General features: G+C 33.7%; 1 long non-coding RNA gene across 1 annotated transcript; it reads right to left on the bottom strand.

The window, feature by feature from the left end:
* Window positions 1–2,631: 2,631 nt before the first annotated feature.
* Window positions 2,632–5,132, bottom strand: LOC111392588. Its single transcript, XR_002702289.1, has 4 exons — window positions 5,023–5,132; window positions 3,408–3,665; window positions 3,009–3,310; window positions 2,632–2,876 (listed from the first exon to the last, which is right to left on the bottom strand). It is a non-coding gene; the product is annotated as an uncharacterized LOC111392588 (long non-coding RNA).
* Between the last annotated feature and the right edge of the window lie 3,201 nt (window positions 5,133–8,333).

The following is an 8,333-nucleotide window of genomic DNA, read 5'->3' as shown; positions in this document are numbered from 1 at the left end:
TAATATATTTATAATTGAATACGATGTTATGAATTTTATCATCTTTGCATATAAAAATTGGCGAGAGTACAATTTCATTAGATTTGCTAGATGTTCGGGTAGCAAGAGATTTTGCTCATATCCTCAATGCATTAGGATACTATTGGGAATTTACTTAATTATGTATAGCGAAATTTAAACAAAATTCCAATTCCTATCAAGGATCTGCTTTGTGTTTAGATAAAAATTGTGATAGAAATTATACCTTTGTTGAATTATGCAAACTCCTTTGCTTTTCTTGAACTCCAACAATGATGATATGTAATACACAGTTGTCTAATTGTTCAGCCTCTAATGGAAATCCACATAGGAAAAAGATTGAGAGAGTTAAGGTTTTTACTTTTCTTATGCTAGCAAAAATATAAAATTCTCTCTACAGTCTCATAACTTAATTTGGTCCAATATTTAATTAATCTAATTAATTAAATTTTGCACACAAATTAATTAATTCAGGCAATTAATAAGAAACCTAATTAATTAATTTTCCAATATTTGTTAATTAATTAATTGGTAAATCTCATTCTTCTAATTCTCTTTTTGTGTGTGACTTATTAGGTTCCCAATCATGATATCTAACGACGAAAATTATTTTTTTAATCTAATCAAAATCAATAAATTAAAACACCCCTTTTCGTTTATAACTAATTCACATTTCTCATCCTAGATTGATATCTAGCAATATGTCGGGACAATACATATAATAGGAAATGTCAAGTGGTATGACAAAAATAAACTTGTTTGTTTACAGTGAAACTATAATCCTTTTGTTAATATAATCTGATAAATTACGAGATATGAATATGTATCAATCTCAATTGTCGATCATATTTTCTACTCCACTATAAGTCAAATAAGTCAAAAACTCCTTTTCGACTTACGAGTACACCTTGGCCAAGGATTTCATTATCAACTTAATTGTATAAAATGTAGATAATAATCTCTTACTATCTAAGAGTGATGAATCTTTTATTAATTATTCACAATCTTCATATGATTATTGACATACCTGAACGATGCCGTATTAGCGACTTTGGCAGAGCAAAACATCTAGCATCACCAAAGTACGACTATCCTCATATAAGGCACTATGATGACCCAAAGTTGAAGGACTAATTCTACTACCGAACATTATAGATTAACCAATAACACTCAAATAGTTGTCCTTGTAAAATCTCCCCAATGGGTCTCAAATGTTTTGTTCTATAACAAAATATCCGCATGTTCATTTAAGTGTCATGATAAGACATAAAATGTCATGTTTTATATCCAGTAATACTTGCATTTTTGTGATTAATTAACGCCTAAATGTACTCAGTACACTTATATTTTGGTTTAGGTTGTAAATGGAAGGAAAATATGGATTTGGAAGAAAGCAACGAAAAACGTGTGAAAATGAAGGAATTCCTAAGCTTGGGGACTAGAGTGTAAACATCCAATAGTTGATTCGGATCACAAAATAATGATTGAAGATCATATGACATCAATTGGATGCAATTGGAGGTCAAAGGAACGAAATAATGTTGAAACATTTTCACAAATCAAATTCCAGTCGAAGAAGTTATGCGCCGAATTTTTAGCCTCAATTTGAGAGCCATTTTTCGAGTATCAAAAAACGAAATTGGAAAATTTGTATTTAGAAAGAATTATAGCTCATTAAGTCATCTTTTCAACGCACTTTGAATCACCTCAATTGAAGTTCGTAAGAGAAAGTTATGATCAAATTATCGAGAGCTGTCCAGGGACGACGCGTGTAACACGGTGCGCGCACTGACAAACAATTGCGCGTGCAGCACCTCTTTTTCTCCAACCCGAGAGCAAAGTCATCCAATGATGTGAGTCCAATTAAATATATGGTGCGCGAGCATGGGCCAAAATTTCTGTAACGAACCAGTTTCCTTATTCTGATGAAACTCTACATGGAAATAATATTTTTGATATCATATATATACCTAAAGATGCCAGAACGAGGGGAACCTCTTTCTGAATTGATGATGTACAACTAATTTCTCTCTTGGTCGAAGGATATTGAAGCCTTGGAATCGTTTTCAATTGCTAATTTCTATTTTTAGTATTGAATATTCTTCTATGCTTAATTTTATGATTGTTATGTTTGATTACTAAAAGGATCCATTATTTTATCATGCGTTTCAATCTATAGCTAAGTTAAATATCAAATTCGTAATTGTTCGATTAATTTAACTTGTGAAGCAACTAGGATTAGTAATTTGCTGTTTTGGGAAATTATTAAATCTTAGGAAGAATATTTATCTAGGTTAAATGCAAACACTTGGCTTGTGTTATCTAGTTCATTGATTTCTCTAATTCGAAAAGTCATTATTAAATTAAATTCTCCCGCTTGTCTAGGATTGTTTGGTAATGAGGATTAAATTCATAGCATCACGACATGCCTAAACACGCCGTAAATGACCATTCACTTTTTACGGTGTGCAGTTTTACGCTATATAAAGTGTTATACTCATGGCATGACGACATGCCTATACACGCCATAAATGATCATTCAATTTTTTTAAAATTCATTTATTTATTTTAATACCAGCAAACTTGCAATATTAACAAAATAAAATTACTCCATATATAATCAAGTTTTCCATTATTTCGATAAAAAGAAATATTGACTACGGTTCAATACAATATGCCAATGTAAAATTCATCTAAACAATTTTAAAAAATATTCGACTACTATTGTATGCGCCAATCGCCATTCAACTAATAAACCCGTGGATATTGAGGTTCCGTCATATAACAAAAAATTATTAAACCTATCAAAGTTCACTTCTTTGACCGACAATTTAGCTACCCCACAAAATATGGATCCTCTGCACACCACGAAAATAATAAGGATATAATTAATAAGCATCCAAATCAAAAATATATTAAACAACACAATCTTCAATAGAGACCGAACATAAAGGGAAATGGAATTAAAATAGAAAAGAAGTTAAGCATACCTTCGTTGTGATTACAGCGAATCCACTTCGATATATCTACTTGGCCATGCAATTGTACTTCCTAATGCATCTTCTAGAAGAAAAAGCTCACGCGTGGGACGATATAAGCTAACATTATTGATCACTTCATTAACCCAAACTCTCCAACATTCATTACCAAGGGGTACATGATGCAGTAGATCATTTGAATTTGTTGATGCAATTTCACCTTTTGCAACAATATTAGCTTTCCTAAACCAAGATAACAATTTGCACTTCTTATTTTGAAGGTTATCTAAACCATTCAAGCTTCTGTCTCTAGACTATAAAATTAATATCCAGTTGTACAATTTATTATTTTGAATATAGAAAATATATGTAATTTAAAATAACATTCATTGATTCTAGATTTCCACTTACATTATCTTCTTGTTCAGCACTTTTACTCTTCACTTGAAACAAAGCTTTTAGTTCTTTAATTTCATCCCTCAACTCTTGAACTTGAGTTTGCAAGTTATGATTGTGCACCAAAGCATTCAACTTTGAAGGAGTCGCACCGAAACCATGACCTCTTACCCGTCCTGGACGTTCTGGACCAAGTACTTTTGCAACACTATCACCTTCAAGTGAGTGTTTGCTTGGAGAGGAAATCGTCTCTGAATATGCTTTTATTTTATTCTGATATGAGGAAATACATTAATGAGCTAAAATTACCTAATATAAGCTTTAAACTAAAAGAAAACAACTCCATCAATTTCACTAGCTACATGGACCCATATATGCACCAAAACATGCAGCCACAGCCTAAACTTGAGGATTTTTTTGGAGGCAACTCGACGGAGACTCAAGATTCATCCCTAACTCACATCTACGACCACCACCAGACTCAAGATTCATCCCTAACTTATTTTTGGTCGGGGGGTCGGTTTTTAAAACATTGACAAGAAAGTATAGCAGAAAAAAATCTTTACACTTTATTACGAATTCTCAGTTTGATCAAATGCCTGGTAACTCAACTCTAGGTGTACATCTTTAGACTGAATTCTGGTACAAAATTAAGCCTGCCCCAACAAAATTAGGTGGTATCCAACTGTAATGACCAGTTCTGGGGGTGTACCGGCCAGTTTTGTAACTAACTAATTTTCATTGTGAACTCGCCAATTTCGCTGGTTAACAAACTACTTGATTTTGTTGGTTAACTGGCTGGTCCTTGAATGATTTTATCGAGTTTTTTTCTTCAAAATTAGGAAAGCGTTGTAATTTATTAATTAAGCGTATATTCTTGAAATGTTACTATTTCCTTTCCCAGGAAATGAGAAAAATTCCAAATAAAAAAGGAGGTGCACTAATTGGGCACATAGTTACTGAGAGGGTTATGAATTAAGAATAGAGATGACAAGAGTGCAATGCAACAATTGTAATTTAGCTACGATTATAATATTTAATTATCACTAACCATATAATGTATGCATCACACAGGTTGAACCAACGCATTAAGAAAAGCTCTTACAAATTGAAAAATGACTACGTGATGCATGAAAATGTAATATTATTGTTCATTTTCTAAATTAATCTATCCAGAATGCATAATATAATGTTAGAATTTTGGTAAGAAAGATTATATATGATATATAGACATTATCCACTTATCTTCTTCCTTAATTTTGATTAAATTTCATTAAATTGAGTGCACCAAATATCTGCATCAAAATAAATCACGAGATTAAAATAACTTATCACTACATTTACCCACTAAAATAACTTATCACAACATTCAAACTTATGTTTTCGTAAGTGATATATATACGGAAATTCATTGGTGGTGAATGATATATATACGAACAGAATCGATGGTGAATGATGACAAAAATGGCAAAAATTTGATGGCAAAAGTTAACTTAGACATCGACTCGTCATCCTCCACTATACCTAAGATGCCGTCCTCCGACAAGGTGGAGTGAAATCGGACAAAAAAAAAAATGCATGAGGAAATATGCAACTCCAATGAAATTTTATAAAAACAGCAAACAATTACCTTGAAATAATGGAGAAGACGGTTTCCAGATCAAACAATTGAGGGCTGGGTCTCGATATTGAGAGAGAGATCGAGAGAAATTGAGAGGGAATGAAAGTTATTTGCCTCCATCTTCCCTAATTCCATTAGGTTTGGGCTATTGGGTTGGCGGGTCTAATTTTATTTGTTTTGGGCTCCGGATTTTACCTCTTGCATGGGTTGTGATTTGGGCACGATTTACGGCGTACATAATACACGTCGTAAAAACTAACCCATTTACGACACGCCCAAACAGTACGCTGTAATTATTGCCTATTTAAGGCGTGTCTTAAATGTATGTCGTAAATACTTTAAACTATTAAATTTTTACGGCACACATTTGTAGAATGCCGTAAAAGGAAACCTTTCACGACATGCAGAAAATACATGCCATAAATGAATGCCGTAAAAAACTACTTTTGTTGTAGTGGATGAATGTTAAAAGTATGAATTAATAATTATTTGTGGATCAATGATCAATTGTAAATCTCCAACGGTGGATGTTGACTTAGACCATGGTTCATTCTATTGATTTCATTTAATTCGATAATTTGCATTTACATTAATTGCTATTTTTAATAATTGTTTCAAAACCAAAACCCCCCTTTTAGTTAATTTAGCATAAAAGATAGATCAAACACTCTTCGTGGGATCGACCCTTACTTCCACTACTACATTTATTTTGAGGAGAATAGGTTTTAATTTGGAGTGCTTGCGACAGCACGCACCAAATTTTGGCGCGTTGTTGGGCACTGATTTAGTTATTTTTGTGCTTTTATTTTGTTTCATTAGTTTTTGTTTTAAAAAAAAAAAGATTTTGTTTATTTTGTTATTTTGTTTAGTTTAGTTTTCTTTTCTTTCGTTTTGCTTTCTTGATTGTTTATGCCCATAACTAGATCATCTAACCAAGGTGATTTACAGTACGATCCAGAAATAGAAAGAACTTTGTGTAGGTTGAGGATTGGCATGGCTAGGAATCAAACTTTGAAAGAGCTTTCAGGTTCGGATTTGCATCAACAACCCTTATGCATAACTTTTCCTAATTTAGATAATAATACTACTTTTGAATTAAAATCCGGGCTAATACATCTATTGTCCACTTTTCATGGTCTTGCAGGTGAAGATCCCCATAAACATTTGAAGGAATTCTATGTGGTTTGCACAAATATGAAACCTACAGGGGCAACTGAAGTGCAAATTAAATTGAGAGTTTTTTCGTTCTCTCTGAAGGATTCAGCTAAGGACTAGCTCTATTATCTACCATCTGGAAGTGTCACAACATGGAATGAAATGAAGAAGCTATTTCTAGAAAAATACTTTCCAGCCTCAAGGGCAGCAAATATTAGAAAAGAAATTTGTGGAGTGAGGCAGGATAACAGGGAATATCTACATGAATATTAGGAACGTTTCAAGAAACTGTGTACAAGTTGCCCCCATCATCAAATCGGTGAACAACTTCTCATCCAATATTTCTATGAAGGCCTTCTACCTACGGAACAAAGTATGGTTGATGCTGCAAGTGGAAGATCTTTGGTGGATAAAACTCCCGAGTGCGCGAGGAATTTGATTGTAAACATGGCAACCAACTCTCAACAATTTGGCACTAGACTTGACACTCCTTCTGGACATGTTAATGAGGTAAATGTTTCATCTCTTGATCAAAAACTTGTGAGCCTAACTTCTCTTGTTCGTCAAATGGTTGCAGGTAATATGCAAACGGTGAAGGCATGAGGAATTTGCTCGGTGGTAGGACATCCAACTGACATGTGCCCAACTCTCCAAGAAGATAAACAAGTTAATACAGTAGGCAGCTTTCCTGGATAACCACAAAGGGATTATAATCCTTACTCGAACACCTACAATCCAGGATGGAGGGATCATCCTAATTTTAGCTATGGGAATCAACAAGTAAATCAACCAAACTTTCAGCAATATAGGTAGCCATATCTTCCTAGACGACAACAGGATCAAACTTCAAGTTCCAGTATGTCTCTAGAGGATATTGTTAAGTCTTTGGCAACTAACACTTTACAATTTCAATAGGAAACAAAACAATTCCAACAAGAGGCAAGGACAAGTGTTAAAAGTTTGAAGAATCAAATGGGTCAAATGACAACTGCAATCAACAAGCTGGAAGCACAAGGTTCGAGAAAATTACCCTCTCAAACAATGGTCAATCCAAGGGAAAATGTAAGTGCAATCTTGTTGAGAAGTGGTAAGGAAGTTGAAATTCCAAGGGCAGCTCCTACATCATTGGAGTAGGAAAATAAGAAAGATGTGCTTGAAGAAAAGAGTGTTCCCAACGATGATGACGTATCTAAGCGTAAGTTTCCACCCCTTTTTGAGTATAAACCAGTGCCTCCTTTCCCTCAGGCTTTAGTAGAAGCTAGAAAAGATGGACATAATCATGAACTTTATGAAACTTTCTGTAAATGTGAGGTAAACATTCCATTGTTGGATGCTATTAAACAAGTACCTCGTTATGCTAAGTTCTTGAAGGAATTGTGTACCCTTAAAAGAAAACGAAAACTTCAAAGGTGTGAAAAGATAAACGTAGGGGAAAATGTTTCTACAATCATTCAAAGAAATCTTCCTACAAAGTGCAAAGTGCAAAGATCCAGGCATGTTTAGCATCACTTGCACAATAGGTAACACTAGGTTTGAAAAGGCCATGTTAGACTCAAGTGCTTCTATTAATTTCATGACATACATTGTATACGCTTCTTTAAAACTTAGACCTTTGAATGAAACCGGTGTCATAATTCAACTAGCTGATAAATCTAATGCCTATCCTAAGGGTGTAGTTGATGATGTTTTCGTGAAAATTAATGATTTGATTTTTCCCGCTGACTTCTATATGCTTGATATGGGATATAGTGATGAAACTATCCCCATTTTGCTAGGAAGACCATTCTTAAGGATGTCCAAAGCTAAAATAGATTTTTATAGTGGCATGCTTACTTTGGATAAAAAAAAAAAAATCAGTGATTTATAATGCCATGAAACATCCTGATGAAACTAACCCTATTTATTCTATTCAAGTGATTGATAATTTAGAACAGGAAGTTTTAGAACTTGATGAAAATAATGCAGTGAAAGTTTCCACTGATAAGCATATTGAGAATGTGAATCGGGAGTTACCCTTGAATACTGCCTTGCAGGAAACCATTGCAGTATTGAATGCTTCTCCGAAGTCTTCAAAGTCAAGTAAAAGTTCGCATATTGTTTTGCCAATTGCTAACAAGAGGCCTTTCTATATAGGTTTCCAAATGGATGAAGTGAGAATATGGGAC

The sequence above is a fragment of the Olea europaea genome, unplaced genomic scaffold, assembly GCF_002742605.1.
Source record: "Olea europaea var. sylvestris unplaced genomic scaffold, O_europaea_v1 scaffold941, whole genome shotgun sequence".
NCBI lineage: Eukaryota > Viridiplantae > Streptophyta > Magnoliopsida > Lamiales > Oleaceae > Olea > Olea europaea.
The sequence above is the reverse complement of the archived record's forward strand: the minus strand, read 5'-3'. Positions and strand labels throughout refer to the sequence as shown.